Raw genomic sequence first — 23,533 nt, 5'->3', positions numbered from 1 at the left:
CCCAGGCAAATTGAGTTTGAGACCCCTGATCTATATGTAATATCACGTGTGTCCACCGGGGGGCAGGTTTAACATCTGAGCAGCCGTGAATCAATTCATCTACACGTAATATCACGTGTGTCCACCGGAGGGCAGTTTTAACATCTGAGCAACTGTGAATTAATTATCCCTCGACTTGGAATCATCTTATTCATCTACTTGTATATGTAAGATTGAAGAGTTGAGCAGCAGTAATATTACGTTTGTCCACCGGAGGGCAGTGTCAACTTTTGAGTAGCAATACTATCACATTTGTCCACCGGATGGCAGTTTAGATACAACTATTTTTGGAATCTTCCACTTCCTGTTTGTCATTCAGAACTTCCGCGCACGCAGGTGCAGGAGGAGACACGCGGAAGGACGAGGAGCAGCGGTGACAAACATGTGGTAACTGCTGCTGAAAAATGATTGTTTTTAATGTTGAAGACATACTTTATACTATGACGCTGACCGTGACCGTTTTGTTTAGGAAGCTGTCGTTTCGTGTCGGCCAAAGCCAAGAGTTCCCGGATGTTCTGCTGGAGAAGCCACGCTGGATGAAGAAGACGAGCCGCCATGAAGACTCGGTGAGCGGCTTCTTCTACCACGCTGAGACATCATATCAATGTAGTTTCTACCCATTTATATTGATTAATTCTATTTTTAAAAAAAACAAAAAACAGACTGTATTACGTAGACATATTCTGATAATTCTGAAAATTAACTCGATTCAAATGTAATGTAAGTCTATGAGAAAATGAGCTACTTCTCACTTGATCAAAATGTAATTTAAGCTCTTAAATATAACGTGATGATCATTTTAATCCATTTTAGTAAGATAACAGATCAGTGTCTTCTCATATGAATCCTGATTTGTCTAAATAACAGCTAATATTGTCCACTTTTAAAATAAACCTTCTGTGGGGAAAAAAAACAACAAATGTCTTTTAATATTTACTTGCTCTAATTTTATCAGTGACCTGTCAATAGAATGACTAGAATTATTAAGTCTTAAACTTTTAACTGCATTAAAGATGTTACTCTCACAATCTCCTCAAATAAACTTTAAATTCCTGTTTTTATTAATAGCTAAAACTAATTGATCGTCTTTGTCACTAGAGACTTGAATTCTCCTGCTCAACCTGCCAAATAAAATGATTAAACTAATCTTTCTGTATAGTATCTTTATATTTTAAATAACTGAATTGTCACTTAGTACAATTAAGATTTTTTTGGACACACATTGTACAATGTTTCTATCACGTTTTTTTATATATAATTTTACAACAATCAAACATAATAATGTCGTCTTTTGAAAACCGTGCTGCTTTTTTCGTGCAGTTTCTATAATATAAATAAACCGTGTTCACAAAATAAATGTAAAACGAATATAATATTGGGTTGTTAAAGGAGTACAATTTTGGAAATTCATCAAATCATTATGTAATTATACAATCTTGCATACAAAAATAATCAAAAATTCGTTTAAAAAAAAAAAAAGCTACTTTAATCCCATGCTCACCATAAAAATAGATTTACTTTAACTGATTATTAGACCAAAACTAAATATTATCATTTCCTTCTCTACTTAACATGAACTATTATCATTTCTTCAGTGACTTATGTTAAGATTTCAATCAATAATCATTGAGTAATTTAACAGTAAACTGTAAATGTAAAGAGTGAAAATAAAGTTACAGCATTAAATAAAGTGTACTGTCTATTTATTAAACGATCTAATCAAGTCCCTTTAGGATCTATTTTTAGACCAATTTATTTTTCCAACTCAGATTAATTCAAAATAACCACACAATTACATTGCCCATCCAGTCTAAACCATAATGTCAGTGTGTCTCAGCAGGTGAAGACCACCTCTCTCTCTCAGCCAAAGAAAATACTCAAAGTTAACTGCAAACTAACACTTGTACATTTTCACAGAGACATGTTCAGCAGCTCTGTCAGTGATCAGTGACACAACTGCAGAGACAGTGTTTGAGTCTTAAACTTATCACTGAAGAGAACTTCTTTAATGATAAGTGCAGGTCTCCACTGTTTCTGCAGTTGTGTCACTGATTACTGACAGAGCTGTTGAACATGTTTCTGTGACAATTGTTAGCTGTTAACTTAGCATTTTATTTTGGCTGTTTGGTGTTTTTTTTGTTATATTGTTTATACTTTGTCAGATTATTTGACTTTAACTCTAGATTTAATCTTGTTAATGTCGAACTTAGTTCAGCAGCTCCTCTGATAGTCTTGTTTGTTATAATTATTCTCTGTGCAGATTTTGTCACTCTACATTTATACTCAGTAATATTTTCTCCATGTTTTAATGTGTTTAACTTTACTTCATTCAGCAGCTTCTCTGGTTGTTGTACTTTGTTATAATTTTTTGTCCTTAGCTCCAGTGTTAGCTGGTTCATTGAATGTACTTAGTAAATTTGTTTTACTTCTTCTTTTCCTTATAATAAAGATACACATGAAAAAAAAGTATGCTTGAAACATTTTTGAAAAGATGTATAGTTCAAGTTTTTATTTTGAAACACAACAATCCCTGCATTGCACTATCTAAACGCATGTTTCTCTCTGGACAATGAGCGCTCAAGGGATTCTTGAACACTCTTCTTCCAAATGGCAGCAAATAGACGAAACTTTAGTTCTTGCAAGAGTCCATCTTCATTCTGGAAGACAAAGCACAACAACTTCAACACAAACACCACAGAAGTGGTGACATGCTGCAAGACAACATACTCACATGATGGTGCAGTTGTCTCTTCAAGGAGCTTCTGGTTTCTCAGCCAAGTGGAGCAGCATCTCAACAGCATCCTGCAGAACACAAGACACCAAGTTACACAGACAAATGGACCCTTGTTTAGCAGAACACTAATAAAGATTGTCCATGTGAGACACAATGACAAACATAAGGCTGGGTATTCACAATAATTTGGATTGTGGCTAACAGGAAGGACACGCGGACTATAGCAGTGAAGACGCAACATAAGTCACTAACACATCTAGGTAATTTAAACCAAACTTTTAGTCAGATACTCCCAATTTAGTAAGGGCACAATGGAAGACCTTTAAAAATTACATCTTCAGGTGTTAGCCTACAGCATTAGCACAAGTATTTAAAGATCAAGGTCTTGCAGATTAGCAGCTTGTTGCATGAATGACTCAAATCTAACAGCCCTTTTGGATTGTGGGTAACAGGAAGGACACGACTATAGTGGTTAAAAGACGCAACATAAGTCACTCTAACTTGGGGACATGGGCAATTTCTAAATCAGTTAAAGTTAGACATGAGTCAAGGAGCTGTGACACTAAAGCAATGTAAACCCAACTTTTAGTCAGTTACTCCAAATTAAGCAAGGGGACAAAGAAGGAAGTTTATAAATGACATCTTCAGATGTTAGCATCTTCCAAATTAGCAGCTTGTATGAATTGCATTTGTGGCCAACAGGAAGGACTATGCGAGTGAAAAAACCAATGCCAGATTGAATAAAAGCAAAATGCTTGACCTCAAATCAAACACCAACAAGTAACTTTGTTTAAATGCCTTTGAGCAGGTTTATTAAACACAACTGCAAACAGTTTCTGTGAAGTGTACCTGAGGTGGTTCACATCCTGCATTACACCTTCAAACATTCCCAGAGTCTGAAGTAAAGACAAGAAAAAAGGGTCAAGCACATTTGTAAGAGGTCAATAAAGGAAAACTGCAGATTATAATCCGTCCTCTGGCGCCATCTTTTGGTCAAACAGTGACGCTGGAGATTTACCTGCTTCTCTAGCAGATTGTCCAAGCTTCCACTGCTGCAGGAAGTTAGGAATCCTGAAAAAAAAAATACAAGTTTATAAGAATAAAGAGCAAGAGGAGAATGTGAAATTTAAAGAACATTAAATGGTTAATTTGGTTAAGGGAATCACAAACATTTAAGTCAGTAGTCAAGGCAGCACTGGCTTAATGCATGTGTGCCATGATGTTAAAAAACAACATTTCTCTATAGAAAATGGTGCAGGGACTAAGTTTAAGATGCCATTATCCCCATTTGCTACAATTGCTGTGAGCAAGTGAGCACATTTGAGGATGTGGTTACAAAAAAAAAAAATTACCTGATGTAAGTCTGCTGCAGGGACTCAGGATGGAGCTTCTGTTCCTTGTCCGAGTGACTCTGAACAGGAAGTGATGCTGACTCCGGGCAGAAGCGGAATAAGAAGAACCGGAAGTGAAGAGGCTGGATTCAGGCCGTGTGTGATGGCTTTTTCCTTCACCTGGTGATGAATAATGATGCAAGTTAATGGCAAAACGCACAAATGGAATTCCACTAGTTTTCTTTTTCTAAAAGTCATTATCTACTCAAGACAATAGATATCCTGCAGAAGACAAGACACCAAGTTGGACATAAATGACAAATGGACCCTTGCTTAGCAGTACACCAATAAATATTAGGGTAATTTAAACCCAATTCATGAAGACACAATGCATCTGCATTCAAACAAATTTGACATTAGCACATGTATTTAAAGATCAAGGTCTTCCAAATTAGCAGCTTGTTGCATGAATGTGGCCAACAGGAAGCACTATGGTAGTGAGTGGAAAAAAATAGAGTCCAGATTAAATAAAAGCAAAATGCTTCACCTCAAATCAAACAAGTAACTTTGTTTAAATGCCTTTGAGCATATGTTTATTCAATACAACTGCAAACAGTTTCCATGAAATGTACCTGTGCAGATTACTTGAAGGGGTTGACTTCCTGCATGACTCCTTCAGACATCCCCAGAGTCTGAAATAAAGACGAAAGGGTCAAGCACATTTGTAAAAGTCCAATAAAAGGAAATCACAAGATTAAAGTCCACCCTCTGGCGCCATCTTGTGGCGAAACAGAACAGATAGTGGATGGGGATTAACCTGCTTCTCTGGCAGATTGTGGACAAAAGCTTCCACTGCTGCAGGAAGTCGCACACAGGCCAGAATCCTGGAAAAGAAATGCACGTGTAACTGGATGGGTTATAGTGGTTGCGCATTTCAGTTCTCTGGCACATTTGTAGTCTGTCTAGTTTGCAGCAGGTATGGCGATCGCAGCAGGAGGGTGACCCTTACCGGCACCTGTAGTGCAGCCTCGGCCGCTAATGCGGGGTGCTTCATATACCCCCCCCAGTTGTTCAGTCTCCCTCTTTCCCTCTGCCAAAGCGAGTGCTGCAGGTTTGCCGCTGTGCCGAGTCGCAGTGTTCCGGCGTCTGGCTTTGTGTTCTGCAGGTTGGTGCGTTGGTCTGAGGTGTGTGTGTGTGTGTGTTTGTGTGTGTGTGTGTGTGTGTGTGTGTGCCCTTCCGCTTAGCTGCCGCTATTAGCAGATGCGAGCGCTGATGCATTCAGGAAACAGTTTGTCTGGTGTTGGGCTGCCTTGCCTCTACCTCTAGTCGTTTTCTTTTTGCCTTGCTCTATGTGTAGTTTGAATTGTAAACACTTCTCGTTGTGTATATATAATCTATTTGTAGAATCAGAGTTCAATCGTGGTCCGCTTAAATCCGACCACAAGTCGTCAGTGTGGTTGGAGAGAAAGTTATTGTAGTGGAGGGACTGCCAAAATTATAAATATTGCATGGTTTGTTTTCCTTTTGTGTTGAATTTGCAGTTAATTTGTAAATAAATATTTTGTGTATAATTTGAGAGAAAAACAACTACATGAATGTTTTAGAGATATAACTTGAAGTGAAATCGTTTTATTGTAAGAAATAAAGATTGTTAAATTGTAATACATCGTGCCTGTATTCATTTGTGTATGGGTTGTTTTGGGAAACCCTCTCAGAGAAATTAAAGTTAAACAAATTCACTCTTTAGGTGCAAGTCCTAAGGTGGCGTTGTCGGTGTTATATAAATTCTCTAGGTCTGCCACCCGCAGTTTCAACTGGTATCGCCATGGTACACGTGAAAAAAAAACCGAACAAGGGGAATATAACATTTAAAAAAAAAAAAAACACAGTCTTGCAGCTCGTACCTCTGGCTGCATGGACTTCAATGGATGTACTTTCCAAGAACCGGCCGGTCTGCAGGCCGTGAGTCATGGCGTCTTCTTTCACCTGGTGATGAATAAGGATGCAAGTTAACGAAAAAAGAACCACACGTACACAAAAGGAATTCCACTAGTTTTCTATCAAAAGTCATCATCTACACACCTCCTTCGTGTGTCTCGGTGTTACCGCTGGAACCTACAAATGGATGAAAACAAAAGTTTAGTGAAAGGTGGGAATCTTTCGCAAATGTCAATGAGACGAATTGTTCAGCTTGATCCAACGGAGCCGGAACAAGTCCTAGATACAAGGGTTTTGGAAAGAGAGTCACTTATTAAAGCGTTAGTTCACAAAAATGGCAGAAAGTTGAACGGGGTTTGGTTTCTGGCACTCACCGAACAGACATCACGGCGGGTGGATGAGCAGTATTTCAGCCGCAGAGTCTGTTAAAAAAAAAAAAAAGGAGAAAAAAAACAAAGACACGTTAGAAAAAAACAAAGCGTTCAAATGTGAACAAGATTAAAGACAAAAGGATCAACTGAGCGTTTTTGCTTCACCTTCAGTTCAGGCTCAGCTGCTCAGGTGATGATTCACTGAGGTTCAGCGGAGAATGAAGCATTTGAAGGAGTTGGCTTATATACACACACACACACACACACACACACACACACACACACACACACACACACACACACACACACACACACACACACACACACACACACAGGTGTCAGTGGTTGGCCTAATCACCTGCTCATTTACGTGTGTTTAGGTACTGAAGTGTGATGGGTGTGTAGCAGCATGAATGAGTTTCATCGCATGCATTATAGTCAATTTGAATTTACGTATAAATATGGTAGATCGCCCCCGGTTTCACTCTTTGCACTCCTTCCCGACGCGTCACTTCCGGTCGGAGTGTTTGGCTCTTGGTGAGTAGGATTGTGTGCTGCTCCGCGTTTCTCCCGTTCATCTACCTGTATGCTTATGGAGTTTCTTTTGTGTACTGCAGAGCAACTGGGTTTGCACGCCTTGCTCAAGGTGCGCTGTTTGTTCCGCTTGCGGTGGTAAGTGTCCTTTTCTCTCTCCGCATCATTCTGCCTGGTGCCTCACGGCTAACGCTGAGGTGGTTGCAGGTGAATGCCGGTAGCAGCGCGACTCTCTCTCTTTCTCTCTTCCCCCGATTTGTTGTGCGGGCATCATACTCTGCAACAAGGTTTGTGATTTGTTTTTATTGCGGCGCTTAAAAATATTATTTTAGCTTAATAAGTGTTAATTTTGTATTTTTTTTAGATAAATGTTGGCAACCTGGCTTAAAAAAGGAAATGTGATCTGGATGACGTCACAATCAGCTGATGATCAGCTGTCCGCTGCTGTTTTGTCTCTCCATGAAATTCTGCCGCGTCTCAGTGTGACTCCTGCTCCTTTTGTTTGTTCACTTGTCCTTTTGTTTTGATTCCCAATATTTATTTTGGTTGGATTGATCTGATTTATTTCTTATTTTTTTGTTACAGATATTTGTTTAGGTCATATGTTTAAGATTTAGGTATTATATTGGTTATTTCTTTTCTTTAATTATTGTTTAATTAATTTGGGCAATCTTATGTAGTTCAGTTGGTATAATTTGCCCAGTCGTTATTGTAATTATTTTGTTTAATTTGTTTATTAATTTTCTTTATATCGCTTGAGTTATTTGTTTGATTTGTTCTTATTTCTGTGCAATTTATATTTTGTATAATTTGCCCAGTCTTTGTGAGAATCTTGAGTTTGTTTTCTGTGTGATTAATTTCTTTATCTTGTTTTAGTTGCCGAGGCCGGTGGTGGTGGTGCTGGTGACCTGGGTGGCGGTGTTCGTTTTCCCTGTGTGCTGTGGTCCCTTGGGATTTGGGTATTCACTGTGTGTGTGTGTGTGTGTGTGTGTCTGTCACATATCTGGGTGATTGAGTTAAATTTAATTTGGACTCCTCCCCTCACTAGCCCCATTTCACCCCAAGCCTCAGTTTAAAACATGTTCCTTTTTCTGGTGTGAATGGTTAAATTGTGTTTTTTTAAAAAGAGGATTTAAACAATAAATTGTATTTTTCTTACATTTCTGAGCCACGTCTCTTGCATCCTGAGTAGAATTTACTTGCGTGTCCTTTATTGGGGTAAATCTTTGGGTGAAAGTCCCAAGGTGGCGTTGTCAGTCTCTAGTAGGGTACAAACAGGACCTTTTTAGTCCTAATAACTTTAGCTTTAGCAATATTACGTTACTATGTTTGGTTCCCTCCTTACACTCGCCACAGGTGCATCACAGCAGAGTTGGTACAAGACAACCCCATTATAACCAAGACCTTTAATGTTTTCATATCAAGTGTGTATTAGGTACATATTGGGTAATATGTATAACCATGCCTCAGATGAAAGAAACAGTAAGGCCTCAGATGAAAGAGACTGACCACAGGTGCAACTGCACGGCCAAGCATAGCAAGAACGCGGTAAGAGCACATGATAGCCTCATGCTCACATGTGTGACGCACACAAAAATGTATGGTCACATTTTTTTTGGGTTATTTGTATGATCTAATAGTTTGTCTTGCTTAAAGAAAAATAGACTAAGAACACAGAAGGGTCTGTGATACTACAATCCTGAGCAGAATTTTAGCCTCCAGCCAGTAGGTGGCAGTGCAACACTGTGGTTTCACCCTGAACCTTGAACTGCCGTACATCGGCTACAGCTCCTCATAACTTGAGACTTTGAATGAGAAGCCACGTGTTTGCCTGTCTCATCATTTTACCTGTTATCTCAGGTTAGTAACATCTTAAAGTGTACAATACACGTCACGATATACGACGCTGAAGTTGGCACCACATTCGCCTCCGGTTCTCTTTAAGTTTCCGTTCCACCTTAAAGTGCAAGTTTCAGCCACTGGGTGGCGAGCTATTCTGCAGAGCAGTGCTGATCACACAGCTGTTGATATGGGGGTGTTTTTTGTTTTTTCTTGGTTAAAAAAACTTGCCAGCACATACGGGTGCATATACATACAATAGATAAAAATATGCTGGTGCATACTTGTATTTATTAAACAACACAAAAATTAAACACTTTAGAAGAACATTCAATAATATTTAGTAATTTTAATATTTAATCATTACTAATATTGATATGTTTTTAGTTCTGTGAGGGGGAGATTGTTGATATAAATTGTTATAATGTTATTGATAACACTGTGGAAATTTGGAGAAAATCCATTTCAAAAATCAACATTTTGATGTTTTTGTTGCAACAATTGCTGACTTTGCAGTGCCACCTAATGGACAAATAAGGTTTCCCGTTGGAGGTCTCACCTGATTCACATACTACACCTTCTCACCTTTCCAGTGATGCCCCATATGTCCACATTTACTGTAGAATTTTGGAGAAAATCCACTTCAAAAATCATCATTTTGATACTTTTATTGCAACAATTGCATGATCTAGGGCAGGGGTCTGCAACCTGCGGCTCTAGAGCCACATGTGGCTCTTCAGCCACTCTGCAGTGGCTCCTTGTAGCTTTAAGGCTACAAATAAAAGTGTTTTAATATCTTGTGTAACATCCAATGTCGACGTAAAATGCAATATTCAGTACATGTTTGGATGTGTCCTGTCCATCTTTGGATCCACATACCGTTTTTCTTGAGCACGAACAACATACAATCCAAAAATTTGCTTCATTTATTTCAAAGTGGGGTCATTTTAATTTCTTTAATTTGCCACAAACAATGAAACAATGGAAGAACCAGGTCTACGGGGTATAGAGGTTGGATATAAACTGAACATGTTGTAGTTCTTAAATGTCATAAATGAAAGAGACTATTACTATTGTATATAGTTTGTCTGTATAAAAAACCTTTATATGCGTTATCTTCATCTTGTGGGTTTTTTTGCAGCTCCAAATGAATTTTTGGGTGGAGAGACGACAAAAATGGCTCTTTTCATCCTAAAGGTTGCAGACCCCTGATCTAGGGGGTGGATTGTTCTCATGTTGGTCACTGCCTGATGTGCCACACTTAAGCAAATCTACTGGCTTAACATGATCTTGTATGGGCCATTTCTAGACTTTTCCTCACCGATGTTGTACTGTGACAAATTTGAGGGCACCTTTCCCACTTATATTGGCCTAACATCCAATGCTTGACCTCTTTAGAAGGCTTCTTAGGTGATGTGCTGGCACAGAGTTACAACGGCCATAACATTTTTTATATAAAAGAAAAACTTATTTTGAAACATAAAACGCATTAATGGGGTGGTCATTTTATTATTAAATGTAATTGAGACAATTAAGATTAATTTGACAATGTAAATCACTGGACATATTGTAAAAAATTATCATGCATGGATTTCCAAGACTCCAAGCTGTCCAATCGTGTATAATATCACTATGCTCCTTAACAATATGCTGTATACAACTGACCATGTTGGACAGAGATGGGAGAGGGCGTTAGGCGTGCTGTGGGGGGCAAAATGTCCTTCTCGGCAAGTCCTTCCACTCGGGAGCTATATTGCAAAGCACTTTGGACACTTATTGGGCATCTATTTCGGGCAGAACTGTGCATGTGCAGTGCATCATTTTTGAAATGGATTATCTCCAAAATTCCCCAGTAAATGTGGATATATGGAGCATCACTGGAAAGTTGAGAAGGTCTAGTATGTGAATCAGGTGAGACATTCAACGGGAAACCATATTTGGCTATTAGGTGACACTGCAAACTCAGCAAATGTTGCAATAAAAGAGTCGAAATTATGATTTTTGAAATGCATTTTCTCCAAAATTCCACAGTAAATGTAGATATATGGAGCATCACTGGAAAGTTGAGAAGCTGTAGTATGTGAATCAGGTGAGACATTGAACGGGACACCTTATTTGTCCATTAGGTGGCAGTGCAAAGTCAGAAATTGTTGCAATTAAAGTATCAAAATTATGATTTTTGAAATGCATTTTCTCCATAATTCCACAGTAAATGTGGATATATGGGGCATCACCGGAAAGTTGAGAAGCTGTAGTATGTGAATCAGGTGAGACATTCAACGGGACACCTTATTTGTCCATTAGGTGGCAGTGCAAAGTCAGCAATTGTTGCAATAAAAGTATCAAAATGATGATTTTTGAAGTGGATTTTCTCCAAAATTCCATAATAAATTTGGCTATATGGAGCATCACTGGAAAGTTGAGAAGCTGTAGTATGTGAATCAGGTGAGACATTCAACGGGAAACCTTATTTGGCCATTAGGTGGCAGTGCAAAGTAAGCAACTGTTTCAATAAAAGTGTCAAAATTATGATTTTTTTTAATGGATTTTCTCCAAAATTCCACAGTAAATGTGGCTATATGGAGCATCACTGGAAAGTTGAGAAGCTGTAGTATGTGAATCAGGTGAGACATTCAACGGGACACCTTATTTGTCCAGTAGGTGGCAGTGCAAAGTCAGCAATTGTTGCAATAAAAGTATCAAAATTATGATTTTTGAAGTGGATTTTCTCCAAAATTCCACAGTAAATGTGGCTATATGGAGCATCACTGGAAAGTTGGGAAGCTGTAGTATGTGAATCAGGTGAGACATTCAACGGGACACCTTATTTGTCCATTAGGTGGCAGTGCAAAGTCAGCAATTGTTGTAATAAAAGTATCAAAATGATGATTTTTGAAGTGGATTTTCTCCAAAATTCCACAGTAAATGTGGCTATATGGAGCATCACTGGAAAGTTGAGAAGCTGTAGTATGTGAATCAGGTGAAACATTCAACGGGACACCTTATTTGTCCATTAGGTGGCAGTGCAAAGTCAGCAACTGTTGCAATAAAAGTGTCAAAATTATGATTTTTGAAGTGGATTTTCTCCAAAAGTCTCCAGTAAATATGGACATATGGGGCATCACTGGAAAGGTGAAAAGCTGTAGTATGTGAATCAGGTGAGACATTCAACGGGACACCTTATTTGTCCATTAGGTGGCAGTGCAAAGTCAGCAACTGTTGCAATAAAACAGTCAAAATTATGATTTTTTTAAATGGATTTTCTCCAAAATTCCACAGTAAATGTGGCTATATGGAGCATCACTGGAAAGTTTAGAAGCTGTAGTATGTGAATCAGGTGAGACATTCAACGGGACACCTTATTTGTCCATTAGGTGGCAGTGCAAAGTCAGCAACTGTTGCAATAAAAGTGTCAAAATTATGATTTTTGAAGTGGATTTTCTCCAAAAGTCTCCAGTAAATATGGACATATGGGGCATCACTGGAAAGGTGAGAAGCTGTAGTATGTGAATCAGGTGAGACATTCAACGGGACACCTTATTTGTCCATTAGGTGGCAGTGCAAAGTCAGCAACTGTTGCAATAAAACAGTCAAAATTATGATTTTTTTAAATGGATTTTCTCCAAAATTCCACAGTAAATGTGGCTATATGGAGCATCACTGGAAAGTTTAGAAGCTGTAGTATGTGAATCAGGTGAGACATTCAAAGGGACACCTCATTTGTCCATTAGGTGGCAGTGCAAAGTCAGCAATTGTTGCAATAAAAGTATCAAAATGATGATTTTTGAAGTGGATTTTCTCCAAAATTCCATAGTAAATTTGGCTATATGGAGCATCACTGGAAAGTTGAGAAGCTGTAGTATGTGAATCAGGTGAGACATTCAACGGGACACCTTATTTGTCCATTAGGTGGCAGTGCAAAGTCAGCAATTGTTGCAATAAAAGTATCAAAATGATGATTTTTGAAGTGGATTTTCTCCAAAATTCCACAGTAAATGTGGCTATATGGAGCATCACTGGAAAGTTGAGAAGCTGTCGTATGTGAATCAGGTGAAACATTCAACGAGACACCTTATTTGTCCATTAGGTGGCAGTGCAAAGTCAGCAACTGTTGCAATAAAACAGTCAAAATTATGATTTTTTTTAATGGATTTTCTCCAAAATTCCACAGTAAATGTGGCTATATGGAGCATCACTGGAAAGTTGAGAAGCTGTAGTATGTGAATCAGGTGAGACATTCAACGGGAAACCTTATTTGGCCATTAGGTGGCACTGCAAAGTAAGCAACTGTTTCAATAAAAGTGTCAAAATTATGATTTTTTTTAATGGATTTTCTCCAAAATTCCACAGTAAATGTGGCTATATGGAGCATCACTGGAAAGTTGAGAAGCTGTAGTATGTGAATCAGGTGAGACATTCAACGGGACACCTTATTTGTCCATTAGGTGGCAGTGCAAAGTCAGCAATTGTTGCAATAAAAGTATCAAAATGAGGATTTTTTAAATGGATTTTCTCCAACATTCCACAGTAAATGTGGCTATATGGAGCATCACTGGAAAGTTGAGAAGCTGTAGTATGTGAATCAGGTGAGACATTCAACGGGAAACCTTATTTGGCCATTAGGTGGCACTGCAAAGTAAGCAACTGTTTCAATAAAAGTGTCAAAACTATGATTTTTTTTAATGGATTTTCTCCAAAATTCCACAGTAAATGTGGCTATATGGAGCATCACTGGAAAGTTGAGAAGCTGTAGTATGTGAATCAGGTGAGACATTCAACGGGAAACCTTATTTGGCCATTAGGTGGCACTGCAAAGTAAGCAACTGTTTCAATAAAAGTGTCAAAATTATGATTTTTTTTAATGGATTTTCTCCAAAATTCCACAGTAAATGTGGCTATATGGAGCATCACTGGAAAGTTGAGAAGCTGTAGTATGTGAATCAGGTGAGACATTCATCGGGAAACCTTATTTGGCCATTAGGTGGCACTGCAAAGTAAGCAACTGTTTCAATAAAAGTGTCAAAATTATGATTTTTTTTTAATGGATTTTCTCCAAAATTCCACAGTAAATGTGGCTATATGGAGCATCACTGGAAAGTTGAGAAGCTGTAGTATGTGAATCAGGTGAGACATTCAACGGGACACCTTATTTGTCCATTAGGTGGCAGTGCAAAGTCAGCAATTGTTGCAATAAAAGTATCAAAATGATGATTTTTGAAGTGGATTTTCTCCAAAATTCCACAGTAAATGTGGCTATATGGAGCATCACTGGAAAGTTGGGAAGCTGTAGTATGTGAATCAGGTGAAACATTCAACGGGACACCTTATTTGTCCATTAGGTGGCAGTGCAAAGTCAGCCACTGTTGCAATAAAAGTGTCAAAATTATGATTTTTGATGTGGATTTTCTCCAAAATTCTCCAGTAAATATGGACATATGGGGCATCACTGGAAAGTTGAGAAGCTGTAGTATGTGAATCAGGTGAGACATTCAACGGGACACCTTATTTGTCCATTAGGTGGCAGTGCAAAGTCAGCAATTGTTGCAATAAAAGTATCAAAATGATGATTTTTGAAGTGGATTTTCTCCAAAATTCCATCGTAAATTTGGCTATATGGAGCATCACTGGAAAGTTGAGAAGCTGTAGTATGTGAATCAGGTGAGACATTCAACGGGACACCTTATTTGTCCATTAGGTGGCAGTGCAAAGTCAGCAATTGTTGCAATAAAAGTATCAAAATGATGATTTTTGAAGTGGATTTTCTCCAAAATTCCACAGTAAATGTGGCTATATGGAGCATCACTGGAAAGTTGGGAAGCTGTAGTATGTGAATCAGGTGAAACATTCAACGGGACACCTTATTTGTCCATTAGGTGGCAGTGCAAAGTCAGCAATTGTTGCAATAAAAGTATCAAAATGATGATTTTTGAAGTGGATTTTCTCCAAAATTCCATCGTAAATTTGGCTATATGGAGCATCACTGGAAAGTTGAGAAGCTGTCGTATGTGAATCAGGTGAAACATTCAACGAGACACCTTATTTGTCCATTAGGTGGCAGTGCAAAGTCAGCAATTGTTGCAATAAAAGTATCAAAATTATGATTTTTGAAGTGGATTTTCTCCAAAATTCCACAGTAAATGTGGCTATATGGGGCATCACTGGAAAGGTGAGAAGCTGGAGTATGTGAATCAGGTGAGACATTCAACGGGACACCTTATTTGTCCATTAGGTGGCAGTGCAAAGTCAGCAATTGTTGCAATAAAAGTATCAAAATGATGATTTTTGAAGTGGATTTTCTCCAAAATTCCATCGTAAATTTGGCTATATGGAGCATCACTGGAAAGTTGAGAAGCTGTAGTATGTGAATCAGGTGAGACATTCAACGGGACACCTTATTTGTCCATTAGGTGGCAGTGCAAAGTCAGCAATTGTTGCAATAAAAGTATCAAAATGATGATTTTTGAAGTGGATTTTCTCCAAAATTCCACAGTAAATGTGGCTATATGGAGCATCACTGGAAAGTTGGGAAGCTGTAGTATGTGAATCAGGTGAAACATTCAACGGGACACCTTATTTGTCCATTAGGTGGCAGTGCAAAGTCAGCAACTGTTGCAATAAAAGTGTCAAAATTATGATTTTTGATGTGGATTTTCTCCAAAATTCTCCAGTAAATATGGACATATGGGGCATCACTGGAAAGGTGAGAAGCTGTAGTATGTGAATCAGGTGAGACATTCAACGGGACACCTTATTTGTCCATTAGGTGGCAGTGCAAAGTCAGCAATAGTAAATTTGGCTATATGGAGCATCACTGGAAAGTTGAGAAGCTGTAGTATGTGAATCAGGTGAGACATTCAACGGGACACCTTATTTGTCCATTAGGTGGCAGTGCAAAGTCAGCAATTGTTGCAATAAAAGTATCAAAATGATGATTTTTGAAGTGGATTTTCTCCAAAATTCCATCGTAAATTTGGCTATATGGAGCATCACTGGACAGTTGAGAAGCTGTCGTATGTGAATCAGGTGAAACATTCAACGAGACACCTTATTTGTCCATTAGGTGGCAGTGCAAAGTCAGCAATTGTTGCAATAAAAGTATCAAAATTATGATTTTTGAAGTGGATTTTCTCCAAAATTCCACAGTAAATGTGGCTATATGGGGCATCACTGGAAAGGTGAGAAGCTGGAGTATGTGAATCAGGTGAGACATTCAACGGGACACCTTATTTGTCCATTAGGTGGCAGTGCAAAGTCAGCAATTGTTGCAATAAAAGTATCAAAATGATGATTTTTGAAGTGGATTTTCTCCAAAATTCCACAGTAAATGTGGCTATATGGATCATCACTGGAAAGTTGAGAAGCTGTAGTATGTGAATCAGGTGAAACATTCAACGGGAAACCTTATTTGTCCCTTAGGTGGCACTGCAAAGTCAGCAACTGTTGCAATAAAAGTGTCAAAATTATGATTTTTGAAGTGGATTTTCTCCAAAAGTCTCCAGTAAATATGGACATATGGGGCATCACTGGAAAGGTGAGAAGCTGTAGTATGTGAATTAGGTGAAACATTCAACGGGAAACCTTATTTGTCTATTAGGTGGCAGTGCAAAGTCAGCAACTGTTGCAATAAAAGGTTCAAAATGATGATTTTTGAAGTGGATTTACTCCAAAATTCTCTAGTAAATATGGACATATGGGGCATCACTGGAAAGGTGAGAAGCTGCCACAAAAATGGCTATTTTCATCCTAAAGGTTGCAGACCCCTGATCTTGGGGGTGGATTGTCCTCATGTTGGTCACTGCCTGATGTGCCACACTTAAGCAAATCTACTGGCTTAACATGATCTTGTATGGGCCATTTCTAGACTTTTCCTCACCGATGTTGTACTGTGACAAATTTGAGGGCACCTATCCCACTTATATTGGCCTAACATCCAATGCTTGACCTCTTTAGAAGGCTTCTTAGGTGATGTGCTGGCACAGAGTTACAACGACCATAACATGTTTTATATAAAAGAAAAACTTATTTTGAAACATAAAACGTATTAATGGGGTGGTCATTTTATTATTAAATGTAATTGAGACAGTTAAGATTAATTTGACAATGTAAATCACTGGACATATTATAAAAAATTGTCATGCATGGATTTCCAAGACTCCAAGCTGTCCAATCGTGTATAATATCACTATGCTCCATAACAATATGCTGTATACAACTGACCATGTTGGACAGAGATGGGAGAGGGCGTTAGGTGTGCTGTGGGGGGCACAATGTCCATCTCGGCAAGTCCTTCCACTCGGGAGCTATATTGCAAAGTACTTTGGACACTTATCGGGCATCTATTTCGGGCAGAACTGTGCATGTGCAGTGCATCATTTTTGAAATGGATTTTCTCCAAAATTCCCCAGTAAATGTGGATATATGGAGCATCACTGGAAAGTTGAGAAGGTCTAGTATGTGAATCAGGTGAGACATTCAACGGGACACCTGATTTGTCCATTAGGTGGCAGTGCAAAGTCAGCAACTGTTGCAATAAAAGTGTCAAAATTATGATTTTTGAAGTGGATTTTCTCCAAAATTCTCCAGTAAATATGGACATATGGGGCATCACTGGAAAGGCGAGAAGCTGTAGTATGTGAATCAGGTGAGACATTCAACGGGACACCTTATTTGTCCATTAGGTGGCAGTGCAAAGTCAGCAATTGTTGCAATAAAAGTATCAAAATGATGATTTTTGAAGTGGATTTTCTCCAAAATTCCATAGTAAATTTGGCTATATGGAGCATCACTGGAAAGTTGAGAAGCTGTAGTATGTGAATCAGGTGAGACATTCAACGGGACACCTTATTTGTCCATTAGGTGGCAGTGCAAAGTCAGCAATTGTTGCAATAAAAGTATCAAAATGATGATTTTTGAAGTGGATTTTCTCCAAAATTCCACAGTAAATGTGGCTATATGGAGCATCACTGGAAAGTTGAGAAGCTGTCGTATGTGAATCAGGTGAAACATTCAACGAGACACCTTATTTGTCCATTAGGTGGCAGTGCAAAGTCAGCAATTGTTGCAATAAAAGTATCAAAATTATGATTTTTGAAGTGGATTTTCTCCAAAATTCCACAGTAAATGTGGCTATATGGGGCATCACTGGAAAGGTGAGAAGCTGGAGTATGTGAATCAGGTGAGACATTCAACGGGACACCTTATTTGTCCATTAGGTGGCAGTGCAAAGTCAGCAATTGTTGCAATAAAAGTATCAAAATGATGATTTTTGAAGTGGATTTTCTCCAAAATTCCACAGTAAATGTGGCTATATGGAGCATCACTGGAAAGTTGAGAAGCTGTAGTATGTGAATCAGGTGAAACATTCAACGGGAAACCTTATTTGTCCATTAGGTGGCACTGCAAAGTCAGCAACTGTTGCAATAAAAGTGTCAAAATTATGATTTTTGAAGTGGATTTTCTCCAAAAGTCTCCAGTAAATATGGACATATGGGGCATCACTGGAAAGGTGAGAAGCTGTAGTATGTGAATTAGGTGAAACATTCAACGGGAAACCTTATTTGTCTATTAGGTGGCAGTGCAAAGTCAGCAACTGTTGCAATAAAAGGTTCAAAATGATGATTTTTGAAGTGGATTTACTCCAAAATTCTCTAGTAAATATGGACATATGGGGCATCACTGGAAAGGTGAGAAGCTGCCACAAAAATGGCTATTTTCATCCTAAAGGTTGCAGACCCCTGATCTTGGGGGTGGATTGTCCTCATGTTGGTCACTGCCTGATGTGCCACACTTAAGCAAATCTACTGGCTTAACATGATCTTGTATGGGCCATTTCTAGACTTTTCCTCACCGATGTTGTACTGTGACAAATTTGAGGGCACCTATCCCACTTATATTGGCCTAACATCCAATGCTTGACCTCTTTAGAAGGCTTCTTAGGTGATGTGCTGGCACAGAGTTACAACGACCATAACATGTTTTATATAAAAGAAAAACTTATTTTGAAACATAAAACGTATTAATGGGGTGGTCATTTTATTATTAAATGTAATTGAGACAGTTAAGATTAATTTGACAATGTAAATCACTGGACATATTATAAAAAATTGTCATGCATGGATTTCCAAGACTCCAAGCTGTCCAATCGTGTATAATATCACTATGCTCCATAACAATATGCTGTATACAACTGACCATGTTGGACAGAGATGGGAGAGGGCGTTAGGTGTGCTGTGGGGGGCACAATGTCCATCTCGGCAAGTCCTTCCACTCGGGAGCTATATTGCAAAGCACTTTGGACACTTATCGGGCATCTATTTCGGGCAGAACTGTGCATGTGCAGTGCATCATTTTTGAAATGGATTTTCTCCAAAATTCCCCAGTAAATGTGGATATATGGAGCATCACTGGAAAGTTGAGAAGCTGTAGTATGTGAATCAGGTGAGACATTCAACGGGACACCTTATTTGTCCATTAGGTGGCAGTGCAAAGTCAGCAACTGTTGCAATAAAAGTGTCAAAATTATGATTTTTTAAGTGGATTTTCTCCAAAATTCTCCAGTGAATATGGACATATGGGGCATCACTGGAAAGGCGAGAAGCTGTAGTATGTGAATCAGGTGAGACATTCAACGGGAAACCTTACTTGGCCATTAGGTGGCACTGCAAAGTCAGCAACTGTTGCAATAAAAGAGTCAAAATTATGATTTTTTTAAATGGATTTTCTCCAAAATTCCACAGTAAATGTGGCTATATGGAGCATCACTGGAAAGTTGAGAAGCTGTAGTATGTGAATCAGGTGAGACATTCAACGGGACACCTTATTTGTCCATTAGGTGGCAGTGCAAAGTCAGCAATTGTTGCAATAAAAGTATCAAAATTATGATTTTTGAAGCGGATTTTCTCCAAAATTCCACAGTAAATGTGGCTATATGGAGCATCACTGGAAAGTTGAGAAGCTGTAGTATGTGAATCAGGTGAAACATTCAACGGGAAACCTTATTTGTCCATTAGGTGGCAGTGCAAAGTCAGCAACTGTTGCAATAAAAGTGTCAAAATTATGATTTTTTAAGTGGATTTTCTCCAAAATTCTCCAGTGAATATGGACATATGGGGCATCACTGGAAAGGCGAGAAGCTGTAGTATGTGAATCAGGTGAGACATTCAACGGGAAACCTTACTTGGCCATTAGGTGGCACTGCAAAGTCAGCAACTGTTGCAATAAAAGAGTCAAAATTATGATTTTTTTAAATGGATTTTCTCCAAAATTCCACAGTAAATGTGGCTATATGGAGCATCACTGGAAAGTTGAGAAGCTGTAGTATGTGAATCAGGTGAGACATTCAACGGGACACCTTATTTGTCCATTAGGTGGCAGTGCAAAGTCAGCAATTGTAGCAATAAAAGTATCAAAATGATGATTTTTGAAGTGGATTTTCTCCAAAATTCCACAGTAAATGTGGCTATATGGAGCATCACTGGAACGTTGAGAAGCTGTAGTATGTGAATCAGGTGAAACATTCAACGGGAAACCTTATTTGGCCATTAGGTGGCACTGCAAAGTGAGCAACTGTTGCAATAAAATAGTCAAAATTATGATTTTTTTAAATGGATTTTCTCCAAAATTCCACAGTAAATGTGGCTATATGGAGCATCACTGGAAAGTTGAGAAGCTGTAGTATGTGAATCAGGTGAGACATTCAACGGGACACCTTATTTGTCCATTAGGTGGCAGTGCAAATTCAGCAATTGTTGCAATAAAAGTATCAAAAAGATGATTTTGAAGTGGATTTTCTCCAAAATTCCACTGTAAATGTGGCTATATGGAGCATCACTGGAAAGTTGAGAAGCTGTAGTATGTGAATCAGGTGAGACATTCAACGGGACACTTTATTTGTCCATTAGGTGGCAGTGCAAAGTCAGCAATTGTTGCAATAAAAGTATCAAAAAGATGATTTTGAAGTGGATTTTCTCCAAAATTCCACTGTAAATGTGGCTATATGGAGCATCACTGGAAAGTTGAGAAGCTGTAGTATGTGAATCAGGTGAGACATTCAACGGGAAACCTTATTTGGCCATTAGGTGGCACTGCAAAGTAAGCAACTGTTTCAATAAAAGTGTCAAAATTATGAATTTTTTTTATGGATTTTCTCCAAAATTCCACAGTAAATGTGGCTATATGGAGCATCACTGGAAAGTTGAGAAGCTGTAGTATGTGAATCAGGTGAGACATTCAACGGGAAACCTTATTTGGCCATTAGGTGGCACTGCAAAGTAAGCAACTGTTTCAATAAAAGTGTCAAAATTATGATTTTTTTTAATGGATTTTCTCCAAAATTCCACAGTAAATGTGGCTATATGGAGCATCACTGGAAAGTTGAGAAGCTGTAGTATGTGAATCAGGTGAGACATTCAACGGGACACCTTATTTGTCCATTAGGTGGCAGTGCAAAGTCAGCAATTGTTGCAATAAAAGTATCAAAAAGATGATTTTTGAAGTGGATTTTCTCCAAAATTCCACTGTATATGTGGCTATATGGAGCATCACTGGAAAGTTGAGAAGCTGTAGTATGTGAATCAGGTAAGACATTCAACGGGACACCTTATTTGTCCATTAGGTGGCAGTGCAAAGTCAGCAATTGTTGCAATAAAAGTATCAAAAAGATGATTTTTGAAGTGGATTTCCTCCAAAATTCCACAGTAAATGTGGCTATATGGAGCATCACTGGAAAGTTGAGAAGCTGTAGTATGTGAATCAGGTGAGACATTCAACGGGACACCTTATTTGTCCATTAGGTGGCAGTGCAAAGTCAGCAATTGTTGCAATAAAAGTATCAAAATGATGATTTTTGAAGTGGATTTTCTTCAAAATTCCACAGTAAATGTGGCTATATGGGGCATCACTGGAAAGGTGAGAAGCTGTAGTATGTGAATCAGGTGAAACATTCAACGGGAAACCCTATTTGTCCATTAGGTGGCAGTGCAAAGTCAGCAACTGTTGCAATAAAAGGTTCAAAATGATGATTTTTGAAGTGGATTTTCTCCAAAATTCTCCAGTAAATATGGACATATGGGGCATCACTGGCAAGGTGAGAAGCTGCCACAAAAATGACTATTTTCATCCTAAAGGTTGCAGACCCCTGATCTAGGGGGTGGATTGTCCTCATGTTGGTCACTGCCTGATGTGCCACACTTAAGCAAATCTACTGGCTTAACATGATCTTGTATGGGCCATTTCTAGACTTTTCCTCACCGATGTTGTACTGTGACAAATTTGAGGGCACCTTTCCCACTTATATTGGCCTAACATCCAATGCTTGACCTCTTTAGAAGGCTTCTTAGGTGATGTGCTGGCACAGAGTTACAACGGCCATAACATTTTTTATATAAAAGAAAAACTTATTTTGAAACATAAAAAGTATTAATGGGGTGGTCATTTTATTATTAAATGTAATTGAGACAATTAAGATTAATTTGACAATGTAAATCACTGGACATATTATAAAAAATTGTCATGCATGGATTTCCAAGACTCCAAGCTGTCCAATCGTGTATAATATCACTATGCTCCATAACAATATGCTGTATACAACTGACCATGTTGGACAGAGATGGGAGAGGGCGTTAGGCGTGCTGTGGGGGGCACAATGTCCATCTCAGCAAGTCCTTCCACACGGGAGCTATATTGCAAAGCACTTTGGACACTTATCGGGCATCTATTTCGGGCAGAACTGTGCATGTGCAGTGCATCATTTTTGAAATGGATTTTCTCCAAAATTCCCCAGTAAATGTGGATATATGGAGCATCACTGGAAAGTTGAGAAGGTCTAGTATGTGAATCAGGTGAGACATTCAACGGGACACCTGATTTGTCCGTTAGGTGGCACTGCAAAGTCAGCAATTTTTGCAATAAAAGTATCAAAATTATGATTTTTGAAGCGGATTTTCTCCAAAATTCCACAGTAAATGTGGCTATATGGAGCATCACTGGAAAGGTGAGAAGCTGAAGTATGTGAATCAGGTGAGACATTCAACGGGAAACCTTATTTGGCCATTAGGTGGCACTGCAAAGTCAGCAACTGTTGCAATAAAAGAGTCAAAATTATGATTTTTGAAGTGGATTTTCTCCAAAATTCCACAGTAAATGTGGCTATATGGAGCATCACTGGAAAGTTGAGAAGCTGTAGTATGTGAATCAGGTGAAACATTCAACAGGAAACCTTATTTGGCCATTAGGTGGCACTGCAAAGTCAGCTCTGTTGCAATAACAGTGTCAAAATTATGATTTTTGAAGTGGATTTTCTCCAAAATTCTCCAGTAAATATGGACATATGGGGCATCACTGGAAAGTTGAGAAGCTGTAGTATGTGAATCAGGTGAGACATTCAACGGGAAACCTTATTTGTCCATTAGGTGGCACTGCAAATTCAGCAATTGTTGCAATAAAAGAGTCAAAATTATGATTTTTTTAAATGGATTTTCTCCGAAATTCCACAGTAAATGTGGCTATATGGAGCATCACTGGAAAGTTGAGAAGATGTAGTATGTGAATCAGGTGAGACATTCAACGGGACACCTGTGATGCGGCCCAGCCTCACCCAGACTCCCAGGCAAATTGAGTTTGAGACCCCTGATCTATATGTAATATCACGTGTGTCCACCGGGGGGCATGTTTAACAGTTGAACAGCCGTGAATTAATTCATCTACACGTAATATCACGTTTGTCCACCGGAGGGCAGCTTTTACATCTG

The sequence above is a fragment of the Microchirus variegatus genome, assembly GCF_963457635.1.
Source record: "Microchirus variegatus genome assembly, chromosome: 19".
Lineage (NCBI taxonomy): Eukaryota > Metazoa > Chordata > Actinopteri > Pleuronectiformes > Soleidae > Microchirus > Microchirus variegatus.
Note: the sequence above shows the minus strand (reverse complement) of the source record.